The 15,062-nt window shown below is 36.6% G+C and overlaps 1 long non-coding RNA gene across 3 annotated transcripts in view; it reads right to left on the minus strand.

Annotated features, from left to right (window-relative positions):
- LOC149080748 (uncharacterized) overlaps nucleotides 1–15,062 on the minus strand; it is a 56,612-nt gene that overhangs the window by 14,673 nt on the left and 26,877 nt on the right. For all 3 annotated transcript variants that reach the window (XR_016193383.1, XR_016193382.1, XR_016193384.1), the window contains one exon: nucleotides 9,942–10,015. This is a non-coding gene — a long non-coding RNA (uncharacterized LOC149080748). The remainder of the gene's footprint in view (nucleotides 1–9,941; nucleotides 10,016–15,062) is intronic.

Raw genomic sequence — 15,062 nt, forward strand, 5'->3', positions numbered from 1 at the left:
ATGCCTCAACCGACACCTCTTTTCACTACACTGAAGCTGGCTCAAATGCTAAAAGTCAAGAAATACTATCTTAGTAAAGACGATGAGACGAAATTGAAGAGCAATATTATCTCACACAATAAAGATAGTGAAACTACAGTTGTATGGAACAATGATGCAACAATGACAATTTATCAAAGGAAGAACGATATACGTTTTACTCAGCACGCCAAAAGCTTCCCAAAGCTTTTGGACACACACACACAGAAACTATTTCACACTTCAATTCAACAAAGTGTAAGGCCTTCTGAGCAATACAGAAGGCCAGAACTATTTTTTGAAAGCAGTTCCTCTAAAATCTTATTGAAGAGCTGCGCTCATCATACGTGTTGCCCTTGCGCAAAAGGAAACGTTCGTGCGCTCTTGATCATGTATCTAATTGTGAGCGATCAAAATAATAATAGTAATAAATAAAAATAAACAAGTCTGATATGTCAGGTAACATAAGGATGTGGAAACAAACTGTTAATTTTTGCATGAAATGTGCAAGAATAATGAAAAAAAATTGCTCAACTGCTCATCATAAATTCCACTTATCAGTAAGAAATCAATACTTATCTGACAATCATATTATAGACTTTCTCATGCTCAATTTGGCACGCCTATTTTATTTTGTATCTTTGTCATATTATGGGATTACTGAAAAATCTTTTTGGACTGAATAGAGTAAATAATGTATACTAAATCTTATTTTTACTGAATTACATCATATTTTAGCTAATTTTGAAGCCAATTTTATATTCATGAACAAATATAATTTTCCATTATGAATACGCAATTAAACAACATTGATTAAGAGTAGGGAGAAACCCAGAAACCAAAAATAAATATCCTGTTTTCGCAATGAAACACTGTTTTTTCAATGTTTGGGCCAATTTGAACCAGTCCGTGGTTCCAGGTATACCGAAAGTGCTGCGGTTCTAGTATTAAGAGGCCTAGACGAAACAACAAGTGCACTCGACATCCGAAATGAACTCACTAAATTGGGTTTCAACATTCTGAACATTTTTCAAATAACATCTAAGCAGAGAAACTTTAAGAAACAACGTCTCGCTATGTGGAAAATTACGATCCCAAAAAGACGAAAAAACCAGCAAATTTGCTGAACTCTGTCGTCTCCGACATGTTGTCGTCAGCATCGCACCTTTCAAAAAAAGGCCTAATAACATTGAGCCCAAAAGGTGCATATGATGGCTACGGTGGTCACACAAGACAAGTGACTGTGAATTCCTCCAAAGGTGCATAAAATGAGTGATTTCTCATCCTGACTCGCCGTGCGGAAATGTCACAGGAAAAGACCCTCTAATGTGCGTGAACTGTGGAAAAGATCACCCAGCTTCATACAGGAAATGTGTCACTTTTAAGGAAGCTGCCAAAAAATTACGAACCGAAAGCAAATGCCCAGCACCAAAGCGCAAACAACCAGCCCAGGAAAATAAATTTCATTCTGGTCTGGTGTAGAACGTTCCAAAAATGCCATAAAATGGCTTGTGGGGGAGGTAGGGCAGAGATGACGACATTTTGCCGACAAGGGGGGGGGGTGAAAAATAGCTAAAAGTTTGCTGACGGGCCATTCACTTGAATGACCCCTTTCTTCTTCTGCTCCCAAACATTTGTATAGCTTCAGATGGCTAGCTATTCGTGGCAGAGATAAAACAACTTCACCTATAGTATTTTATTCCCTAATGCAGCGTTTCTCAATCTTTCAGTATTTGCGACCCAATTTTCAATCATAATTTTCATCGCCCCCCCCCCCACAAGTGCAGTACAAGGGGGGAACCCCTACCCCCCCCCCCCATTGAAATTTTTGGAACTTTCATATGGAATATTATTACATTCAAATAATTTGCTGAAAATTACTTTTATCAACTTATTTTAAACGAAAATAAAACAATCTTTCCCCTGAGAAAGTCACGAAAATACTGAACAATATGGGATGTATGTCAACAATTAGAAAAATCATCCCTCCCAACAGGGAGCTCTGTATCCCCCCCCCCCCCGTTCCCTATCGCTATCAAATCTATCATGAGTACTGATAAAGTCCTATTTGAAGTGTATTATATCAGTGTAAATGCGAATTTTATTTTTTATTATCTTATAATGCATTTTGTTTTGCTTTCCTTTCAGAGTAAAATAATCATTTTTTTAAATAATACGTATTTCTTTCGATATGCTAGCGCCCCCCTTTCAGTGTTATCGCACCCCCCACCCCCAGGGGGGGCACACCCCACAGGTTGAGAATCGCTGCCCTAATGGTCAACAACACAATGAAAACGCAAACCTTATGCAAGGCCCAATAACAAGAATATTCAGAAATGAGCTGTTAATAGTACTCTGATTTGCATATTTCCAGTGATTTTCTTTCATACTGCGCCCTCTAAGTGAGAATAATTTCCTAAACCCCATGCAAATTACCAATTCCTCCAAATTGAATAATTTTTTATAACAATTATGGGATGCCCCGTATATGATGTTTTGAAAAAATTGGACATTTCATTTATTTAAAAAAGTATGGTACAGACGAGACTGAAAATACCCATGCCTAGTGATTCTGAAAATAGATGTCCTACTCAATAATATACAAAAACTGAGGGCTGCTACAATTAGAATTTTAGAAGTGTATGGCATATCGTGTTTACTACTTGAAACAGATTGAGGCACATTGGCTCATTACTAGAGCGCAGATTATATGCACTAAAAAAATTGTGAAATATGCTCTAAAACTACCCACTTAAAAATGCCAAAATATGCACTAAATCCTGAAAAAGTTTAAAATTCCAAAATACGTACTAAAAAAAGAGAAAATATACGCAAAAAAATCACCATGCAAAAAAAAAATGTTTTTAAAATGCATTTCCTAGAGCACATTCATTTAAAAAAAAATATCCCCACATATGTATATATTATATAGGCAAATAACTTTTACATATTTTTATTTAGGCATTTTTAATTCCTAGTTAGTCGTACCTGCTCAGAAACGAAATACCAGTAACTAAAGAATTTCCAAGCTATTTCTAAAAAAAATTAATACTTTTGATGGTATCTATAGAAAATATTTTGGACTTTTTACCAGGGCTGGAACTAGAGGTGGGTGGGGCGAGGACAACTGTACCGGGTAACAAAATTTATGGTGTGGCAATTTCAAGTGGAAATAAAGAAAACCATCATAAAATTGTTGAATTTTAAAGTTGAGGGCAGTGTTAAACAGGGCCGCAACTAAGGGGAGTAGGCGGTTCTGGTGCCCCAGGCACTGAATGAGAATGGGGTGCCGAAATCACACTTTAACCGCTTCTTCTACATTACAAGGGATGCCGGCTTGCCCCGGGTGACAAAATCATGTTTGCCCTGAGCGGCAAAAGTGCTAGTTACGACCCTGCTTTTTTAGCATTAATGCACATAAATGCATAAAATCGAAGAATTCTCAGCACAAGTGCATATTTTTGAAGGTTTATTGAAGCTCAATCACTTGCAGCCCCAAAGCAGAATGTGCCGAAATGTGCGACGTACGTCGCAGAACAACCAGTGCTGTTGCAGAACAATCTGGAAGAATTTTAAGAATAGTGTAGAAAAACGCTATTATGTATATGCGAATTTTTACCGTAGAACATTTTCAGTCAGCTGAGGGCTCGTTGCAGAACATCGCAAAACATTCTGCTTTGGGGACTTGCAGACGTGCCAACTTTTGAAATACAGAAATCCAGAGATTTTCCCCCACCTGCCAAGGCAGGTTCTGCATTGCCCTGAGCAGAATATAATTCCATGCCAGTCTTTCCATGTAGAATAGAGAAATCACATCTACACACTGTTCATCAAATGTGTTTCCTTCTGTGGATGCTATCAGTGATTCTATCTTGGGTATATGAAACTCTTAAAAGCTTTGTATTTAGCTTTATATAGCTTAGTTTAATATTTTCTTTCTGAAGACGTTTAATCGGAAGAAACAATTAAAAAAAATTCAAATTACAAAGCTGCCGACGAAAAAACATGTTTATCGCACGGCTGTTAACCCTTTACCGATTCTTGAAGGATACTGGGAGGTTCGTGAAAATAACCAATTTTTGCTTTCTGAAATGGACTCGTCCAAACTTTTACCTCTCACCTATAATCCCCGTCCTTCCTTCCATTCAGTTCCTATTCATGCTGGCCACAGCGTTGCTGTTCATTTTTTTGTTTCAAGATACCCTGTGGAGACAAATTGTAAACTGAAATCACCCTTCTTATATAGCATTTTTCTTTCATGTAAAGGAGTAGACACCCAACTCATTTTTCTTCATGAGAGACATGTATAGATGCATACGAGTTAATTTTATCCCTGTACGCGTATACGGGTCCAGCTGAAGGTCCGGTTAGTTATTTATTCGCAAGCGGCGGTATGTCGCCCTTTCTCTTCAAGATATTCTCGCCAACTTTGCCAATTTTTTCTCCTTTTCTTGATTTTTTTTATTTTGTGGAAGTGAACTATTAATATGAATTTTTAATTCAAAAGACAATTTCAAAAATTAGAAAAGACAAGTGCTCCCAGACATAAACTTTCATGTATCTCGATATGAAAACAAATAAGCTTTACCAAAAAAAAATTCAGGCCCCATTTCAATTTTACGTTAGCATCAGGAGCGGGTGTATTCACCCTCTGATTCACCCCCATTGATTTTTGATTACGAGAAGGGCGACAGTACGAAGCTTGTAAACCTTGATCGCTCACCAACCTGGGGTCACTTGCTCTCTCTTTTGGTCATCCACGTACTTGCACACGCTCTAAGTCAGGGTTTCACAATTCCCAGGCGCCAGGTCACTATGACGAATATAGAAATTTGACATTGGTGCCTAAAATGTTATATTTTTGATTGCTAAATTGAAGTGTTAGGATAACAAAGTTTTTGGTAATTATGTCAGTGTGTCTACCAACATGGAGAAGGGTTGCTGAGTCCTAGATAAGCTGAAAAAAGGCATTATTTTCAAAATAAAGCCAACCTTAAAAAAAAAATGCTTGGCTCCTATGAAATTTGGTTGGCGATTAAATTATTTTTTGATTTGTCAAGCCCTGCTCTAGGTCACTCACTCTCTGGGCAGAAACTGATTTGATTTTGCCACTCTTCTCGCATTATACTAATTTTCTCGGCCACTCATTCCTCAAACCTGCTACCCTTTACTATAGCTTGCTTGCCCCCCCCCCCCCCCGTAACCATGTGTTTTCCCCTCCACATTCTTTATTTAGGTGTTTTTTTTAATCATCGCACGGCCAATTTATGCACAAAAATGGGCACAATTGAGCCTGTGCAGTCTGGTGACAAATCCTAAAGGCAGCCATGTCCCACTAGGAAATCAAATCGTATTGCTAGAGGTTTGTGTACTAACCTCTCAACTAACAATCAAAAACGTTAGTAATACGCTAAAGAAATAAATTAACACTGATACATACCGTAATTTTTTTGCTTATTACAAATTTTTCTTTATTGCTTTTACAGTCCTAGTAAATAATATCGGTCGGCGATTAGAGATGTTTATCCAAACATAGAAGGGCCGCAACTGGGGGGGGGGGGGGGGGGGTGTGGGCGGTAATTTTTGCAGCTTGATTTTCCAACCCCCAGAATTGCCACTGTGGTGGTCGAGTGGTCATAGTGACGGACTCGCATCACGGGGACCCGGGTTCGAGCCCCACCGTCACCACAGTGGTGGTCGGCTGAAGTTGGTTTTCTGTGGTTCCCAACTTCAAGGCGCAAATGCGAGCCGATCTCCCCCGTTAAAAAGTCGCGCCACAGGGAGCAACAGTCCTACAAACAGTACACATATTCAGTCACTACACATCACTCACTTCACTTTTGAGGTATAGATGGCAGCACTGAAAAATCATACACAACACTAGATACGCACTCAGACTGTTAGGTACACACACACTTACACTTCCGGCACAACTCACAAGGTAGTAAATTGCCTATGGCGATAGACCTGAGTTGTGCTCGGTTTGAAAAAAAAGACAAAAAAAAAACCCAGAATCACAACAAAATGCTTTTATAAATTTTTGTCACTAAAACTGCCACCCCTCTCAAATTTCTCGTACGAGGCAGCTGCCCCTCCCTAACGCATGATCCAAATATATGACCATTAGAGAAAGTAACAGAACTTACGAAGCATAAGGCCGTTAAGAAAAGAGTCAAGATTGTGAACGTTTTCAAACAGGACCGTTCCCAGTTTCATGTTTTTCATTCGATACGAGGGGCATCATCCCCATAACAATAATTGTTACAAAAGTACATTAAAATTAATTTTCACTTCTAAGAATCTTATTGGGGAGTAAAAATGCTTCTCCGAATTTTGGGTAAAGGAAAGTTCTTTTCATGAGAGTATCAACATAATTGTAATAAAAAAATTTCTGAAAATTTCAGAAGATGGAGGCTTTCAGAAGTTCAGTACGGATAACATTGCACAAATGACACCAAACTTTCGGAAATCTAACAATGTTCCAATAAATAAATTGCTAGGATTTTGTTCAGATAGAGCACCTGTTATGACAGGCTCAATAAATTGTGTTGGTATGCAACTAATAGAACAAAATTATTTGATGCTGCGTGTCCTTTTTTTTGCACATAAGCGGGCTCTAATTGTAAGTCAAGTTCCAGGAAAACGCAACAATCGCAAAAGTACAAGATACCATAAATTCTAAATATCGAAACAATATAATCTATTATAAGCAATAAAATTTAACACATCTCGATAATTTTAAAATTCTGTTCCCAAAATTATTTCGCCAACGTCCTGGGTAACAACATGATAGCGTAACCTCTCGTTTTGTTGTATTGTTACAAACAACAGTCAGCTTTATCGAAGCGGAGCTTCCAAAATCCAACTGATGGGGCGCATACGTTTGTCTTTCTCGTTCCCGCCTCTGACGACAGCTGTCAATCATCCCTCCCTGCCCTTTCACAAAAATGTCTTATATACCCATACCCCCCATCTCGGCCGGCTATGGGCGGTTTGGTTGTTTGCATGTAGAGCCGTCTACAGCCGGATTGGTTTTTATATTAATGAGTTAATATAAAAACTTAGGGTTATTTTAGAGTTAATGGAATACAATAACGATTATACAGGAATTTCTGCAACCAAGGCCATGCCCCTGATAAATGACTGTCAATAAACCCTATGAAAACAGCGACAACGTGAAAGCTCGCGTGAAATCTAATTTTCCGCCAAAATCCAGAGAAATTTTAACAAATCCGGACAGCGGGAAGAAGGATGAAAAATCGGGAGAGTTGGCAGGTCTGCACTTGCTTTTATAGGTTTTCAAAATAATATTGCTCAATATATTTTCATAACATCATTTTTACCCCTGCAGGTGGGATTTAGTGAATTAATAGAGATCTTTGCAATATGTTGTAAATAACAATAGTTTTAATCCCACCTGCAGGGTAAAATAAATGATATTAAATAAATATTATGAGCAATACTATTTTGAAAAATTATTTAAAAAAAACTGATTGAGATTCAATAAACCTAAAAAAATATGCACTTATTCTGAAAATTCTTTAATTTTATACATTTATATGCATTAATGCTAAAAAAGACCGAAATATACAAATGCATATAGCCCGGCCTCTACTCATAGCTAAGAAAAAAAAATCACAGAATTCCAAATTTAATCCACATTTAAAACTACAAAGAGCCAGAGAGAAGGGCAAAAAAAAAAATTAAACTATGTCATTCAAAAATATAATGATACCAGATTTCATAAATACTTACCCAGCCATTGCAAATATCCTAATAATTGAGAAACTTTTAGAACCCCAGTGATGAAATTAGAACGATATGCTTCCACTTTGTGATCATCAAATATCTTCAACTCTCATGAACAACAGATGAGAACTTTCATACGAAACTTTTTCATCAGCAACTCAATGGTATTTGACAAATGGAAAGAAAACAATGTGAGACATGGCACCAACAAAAACATATAGAAAAAGATGAAAAGAAAGCTTTTATCCATCTCCTTCATACAACAGGAGACAACACAACCCAAAAAACACAAATCACAAGAAAAAAACACAGGCATCCATCCCTTTCATACAACACAAGACATCACAACACAAATCACAAGACAAGGACAACACACGCATCCATCCCTTTCACACAACACAAGACATCACAACACAAAAAACACAAATCACAAGACATCACATCACAAAAAACACAAATCACAAGACATCACAACACAAAAAACACAAATCACAAGACAAGGACAACACACTCATCCATCCCTTTCACACAACACAAGACATCACAACACAAAAAACACAAATCACAAGACAAGGACAACACACGCATCCATCCCTTTCACACAACACAAAAAACACAAATCACAAGACAAGGAACAACACACGCATTCATCCCTTTCATACAACACAAGACATCACAACACAAAAAACACAAATCACAAGACAAGGACAACACACACATCCATCCCTTTCACACAACACAAGACATCACAACACAAAAAACACAAATCACAAGACAAGGACAACACACTCATCCATCCCTTTCACACAACACAAGACATCACAACACAAAAAACACAAATCACAAGACAAGGACAACACACTCATACATCCCTTTCACACAACACAAGACATCACAACACAAAAAAACACAAATCACAAGACAAGGACAACACACGCATCCATCCCTTTCACACAACACAAGACATCACAACACAAAAAACACAAATCACAAGACAAGGACAACACACTCATCCATCCCTTTCACACAACACAAAAAACACAAATCACAAGACATCACAACACAAAAAACACAAATCACAAGACAAGGACAACACATGCATCCATCCCTTTCACACAACACAAGACATTACAACACAAAAAACACAAATCACAAGACAAGGACAACACACGCATCCATCCCTTTCACACAACACAAGACATCACAACACAAAAAACACAAATCACAAGACAAGGACAACACACGCATCCATCCCTTTCACACAACACAAGACATCACAACACAAAAAACACAAATCACAAGACAAGGACAACACACTCATCCATCCCTTTCACACAACACAAGACATCACAACACAAAAAACACAGATCACAAGACAAGGACAACACACTCATCCATCCCTTTCACACAACACAAGACATCACAACACAAAAAACACAAATCACAAGACAAGGACAACACACGCATCCATCCCTTTCACACAACACAAGACATCACAACACAAAAAACACAAATCACAAGACAAGGACAACACACTCATCCATCTCTTTCACACAACACAAGACATCACAACACAAAAAACACAAATCACAAGACATCACAACACAAAAAACACAAATCACAAGACAAGGACAACACACGCATCCATCCCTTTCACACAACACAAGACATCACAACACAAAAAACACAAATCACAAGACAAGGACAACACACTCATCCATCCCTTTCACACAACACAAAAAACACAAATCACAACACAAAAAACACAAATCACAAGACATCACAACACAAAAAACACAAATCACAAGACAAGGACAACTCATGCATCCATCCCTTTCACACAACACAAGACATTACAACACAAAAAACACAAATCACAAGACAAGGACAACACACGCATCCATCCCTTTCACACAACACAAGACATCACAACACAAAAAACACAAATCACAAGACAAGGACAACACACGCATCCATTCCTTTCACACAACACATGCATTCATCCCCTTCATACAACACAAGACATCAACACAAAACACACATTCATCTCTTTCACACGAGTGCACAAAAAAATAACCACAAATCACAAGACTAAGATCGTGCACACATCTATTCCTCGTACAAAACATGAGACATGATAACACAAGATCATAAATTCAGTATATAGTACATACATAATTGTAATGAGATATGATCTCCTCTCATCTTTTGGATGACAATTCACAGCTGGTTTGTGGATTTGAAAAACCTGAAAATAAAATTGTGTTACAGCAAATAACTAAATACATGAAATCACATCTCAGTAACGTTATGGTCATTTGATGCATAGGAGGAAAAATTAGACCGATAACTATGGTATACAACTGATTTTCCCTGCAGTTTTTCTCTTTCCATAACTCTGTTCTAGGTCTTGTTAGCTCACGCTTGAAAGGATTGAAAATGGTATGAAGCTCATTATGCTTTTGACAATCCTTTGTCATAATAGATGAGTGTCTTCTCAGCTAGAGCCTCCTCAATGCATATGTGTTAGTAAGCACTGGCTCTATTGCTAAGTGTTGTTTCCATATGAAGGTTTTTTTTTCTGGATATGTAATGTATACTAGATTTTGGACCTCTAAGTTGTACCAAATGTAGAGGCTAAAAGTAGCATTTTTCTTCGATTTCAGTACATAATCCACATATTAGAAATATACAGTACTTTGGGATCTACACAATTTTTATTTGTTCACTACTGTTATGAAAAATGTGTGAAAGGAATGTGTGTACAGAATGGAAGATAAAGTGTAGATAACTATTATAATAACAAATATAGTGAAACTCCTTTAAGACCATTTGTGTTTTACGCAAAAAAAAAAAAAAATGGCTGTTTGCAGAGGTGACCGCCAAATAGAGGTTGTATGAAATAAAAAACACATTTCAGGGAGTGTGTCAAAGTAACAGTTTTCAATATAAAAAAAATCTTATGCTCAATTTATTTACAATGCCCAAAAACAGATACATGCACAATGAAACGTTGATATAACTAAAAATACCACTACAACAGTATTTTTTCAAATCTTGTTTGGAATAACCTATAGTCTGCAATGTTAAACTTCTCTCAATATTACAATATACTTGACTATAATAAACCCTTGGTTAACAATATTTTTTATAAGGATTTTAAAACCACTACAACATTATTTTTTATCCATTTTTTACTTGAAATATCTTTCAGTATATATTTTTACTTATTTCACATATTTCAGTTCTTTGGAGGGCGTCTAATAATATTGGTATTAAGCATCACCTAATCACAGAAAGTGTTCGGTATCACTACTTTTTGTGTGATACACCAAAAAGTGTTATGTGATAAACCCCTTTACAGAGGCAATAAATCTAACTGAATTTGTTTTATCAGCTAATCAATTAAAATATTTTTCACTGAATAAATACTTAAAAGCATTTTTTTCCCTTTTTTTTGGTGATATTAAGAACAGTGATTTAGAAAAGTTTCTAACAGCATAAATTTGCTGGCACATGATGATAATGTTGCTTCTTGATATAACAATATAATTCCTCTATAAAGATATTTTTTCTTAGTCCAGTATCATTATGTATATTGGGATTTCAATATATTTTATGCAGAACTCTAAATACCAGATCATGGGAATTGTTATTCTTTAATCTGTATTATCCGCGAGACCTGTTCTTTCTTTTCAGCAAGTACTTTACATGTTATTTCCTCACACTTTTTTCACTCCCTCACTGTTGTTCTACTGAATCTCTGCCTGTTAAAAAGGGAAGAAAATATCAGCAAACCAAAAATCCCCCCATCCTGTACCCCACCCCAGTAACACATCGATATAGAACGACGTAGAGATTTCGATACCGTTTGATGTCGTTTACAGATATCGTTCTACATAAAAAGGCATACATTTATCTATATAGTTTGACGTTGAGAATCCGATGTCAAACTATATCTGACCCAACATCGTTTACCAATATTGTTCGACGTAGAAATGCTATACATTTGTCTGTACAGTTTGATGTCGACCTATGTTTAACACGATATCAAATACAAATACAACGCCACAACAGGCAAATTGCCCAACGAGGTGGCTGATCCAAGAACATCATGGATCCCCAAGCCATATTTTGGAGGCCCTACCTACTACTGCTACACCACACATGGACCCCGCCCACACCCCCCCTCCCCCCGCCCGCGGAACCCCCAACGAATCGGTACATGCGCGAATGTGCGTGTACGTGTAGTGAAACCTGACATCGTCCAATGTAAAAATACCATACATTTGTCGATGTAGTTTGATGTTTACATTATCTATGATTTACATTATTACAATATAAAACATAGGTAGACAGTTCTATTTCGAGAAGTCAGCCCTTTCTTCATCTCGTGGCACACTTGAATTCAAATAAAATAGAAAAATAATTTTTTATGATTTAGTCACAAAATTGTTTTAAAAAACAATTTATTATAATTGGTCACAAAAAATAAAAACTCAAAAACTCTTAACCATTCTGCTTTAATTTAACGTTAAATCTGAGTAAGTTAACACAGTTTACAATGTCTGCTTTGCTAGGCTGAATTTTCAGCAGGCACGGGGGTTTAAATAACTTCTTGTAAGATTTATTATTTGTAATAGATTTCTGTATTCCATAGTGCCAAGTGCAGAAAAGATTGCTATAACAACATATGTTAACGAGAACAGAAGTATTTCTCTATGCCTTTTTTTTGTACAATTTTTGAAAATTCCCCCATTAAGTGATAACAAATGATCCATGGCCAACATTTTAACTATTGCCTTTTCTCAATTGCTCAGTTTCCCCTCTTACACATGCATCTTAATTTGGGGAAAAAAATAAATGTTTCTCGCACTTAAGTACTCGGATGCAGTATAATCAATATCTGCTGCTGCTTCAGACTTCTTTTAAAAATTAATCTGATAATTTCCTTAAAAATTTTTTATGGCACACTTACAATTCTCACGTAACACACTAGTTGAAAAACTCTGATGCATAAGTTCTAGTTAAGTTCAGAATTCAGTTTATAAATACTACTACACGAAACACTCACGTGTTCTGAACGTAAAAAATAGAACTTTACTGTTACGAAAGGTAAATGTACAAGGGGCCGTTCAAGTATTATGTAAGCAATTTTTTAGCCATTTTTGACCCCCCCCCCTTGTCAGCAAAATTTCATCATCAGCTCTGCCCCTCTGAATCCTAACTCATATTTTCATAAAGGGTGGTTGATGACGTAAGCATCATCCAAACCCCCCCTCCTCCCTTGTGATCAAAAGTCAGCAAATCGGAAACCCCCTCCCCCCTATCGATGATGACATAATACTTGAACGGCCCCTAATATACTGTTATTTCTTCTGGGCCACTATAGTGGGCCAGTTCAAAATATTTATTCAGTTATTTTTAATATTTGAAGTAATTATTTGTGTAATAATTTTTTTTATTATAATTCAAACATCTTCTGATAATATTACTAGATCAAATTTTGACTGCTCAGAATTATATAAATAAAATAACATTTACAGTCCCATTCAGTAAAGACCATAGGTTATTTGTCTGGTTTATGCTATCACAACAGGAGCAAATTTTTAAACTGTCTTATCAGCTAGCAACAACCCATATAGCATTAGCCTTTGTCCTCTTATTTACAAATATTTCCATCCTGATAATGTCATACATAAACAAAAAATATGATTGATCCAAAAAGGTGTTTAGGGGGGATGTATAAAGATTATAAGGTCACACAAACAGAACCACCAGCTCTGAATGCATTGGGAAGAAAAAAAACACACAAACTTGTTTTTTTAAACTCTTATCTCTATAAAAAAGTGGCCTGGAATAGGGCTGATTTTTCTATTATGTGTATGGAGCCTATTGTCAGTTCCAAGAAAAACTGGCTGCAAAAATAAATTGTCCAGGAATACAGGTGGTCGCCTTATGGAAGTCTCACTGTAAAAGGCAAAAAAAAAAAAAAAATACTCACATTGGGACTCAAGGACAACTGTATTTTAAAATATACCAGTTGTAATTATGATGATTATAGAGGGGTGCCCTGTAAGTGCTAATGCGGCCTTTATCTAATCAACCATTTGTCGTAGAGCAGGCATCTTAATCTGTTGCTCACACAACGATGCTTGCTAAAATACCCAGAGTGCTCGATGCTTGTGTCCAAGTTTATTTTCTGCTTCAGAGCATTTGATCAACATTCCAATTAAACAAATCGGAAGAATTGTATTCAAGGATTGAAATCATCTCCTTTTCATGCATTCATATGTTAAACTTTATAAGGATGCTCTTCTTTTGATGGTGGGTACCGGCAGTGCTCACGACTTCAACAAAGTTGAAAACCTCTGAGATAGATGTATGGTTTCAATTTAAAGAAATGCTCAAACTATGTTCAGAAATTACTCTGTACCAGTTTTGAGAGTGAAAATACAGTGTGTCACAAAATAGAAAAAAAATCAAAATTTTTATACAGTTTTCCTGTCCTATACCGTCCAATTGGAAAGTTGTTGCCCAGTCTTTCCAGAGTCCAACTCGCTTATATTCCCGGTATATACGTTCATACATCCCGTTTGACTATCTTTGTTTTTCTCCCCCCCCCCATACTGTTAAATTGTCAAAAATGTTGAATTGTGCCGGTTTGTTTTCCATATTGTGCTAGAACAGAATATTTTTCGAGGATGATATCACTTTCCGCTATTCATACAAACGTTTTTAACAGCTGTCTAATGCGAAGATATGTTTTGGAGAGAGAAAATTTAACTGCCCCTGGGGGTAATCAAACTCACATTCTTTCACTTTCCAGGTGAACGCCCTAGATCATTAGACTACAGAGGCAACGAAAATCTGAATCTTTCCTTGGAGCTTGTGTGCACTGAATTGGACGGTCGGACCTAACTAAGGCCAAAGCTCGAGCTCCAAGGAAAGATTGAGATGTTTGTTTGTAGTCTAGTGCATTCACCCGGAAAGTGAAAAGACGTGGATTCAATTCCCTGCAGGGCAGTTGAATTTTCTCTTTCAAAAAAATATCTTCGCATCAGCCAGCTGTCGAAAACTTTTGTACAGAATATTTCCCCCTTCAAGCTAAAATCCTTTTCCTTTGGTTCAAAAATTGTAAGGAATAAGAATGAAATTAATTTATCAAAAATTTGATACTTTTGTTAATGTATGGCAAGTCCCATTCATTCCCAAGTCATTTGTGGAAGTTTTTCGGGTAAAATTGTGGTCAGTTGGAAAAAAAAAAAACTGGTAGGGAATTCAAGATAAAGACA

This window comes from Pholcus phalangioides, unplaced genomic scaffold (genome assembly GCF_987345545.1).
Source record: "Pholcus phalangioides strain wild (caught in Gottingen) unplaced genomic scaffold, Ppha-v1.0 ptg000010l_1, whole genome shotgun sequence".
NCBI classification, from domain to species: Eukaryota; Metazoa; Arthropoda; class Arachnida; order Araneae; family Pholcidae; genus Pholcus; species Pholcus phalangioides.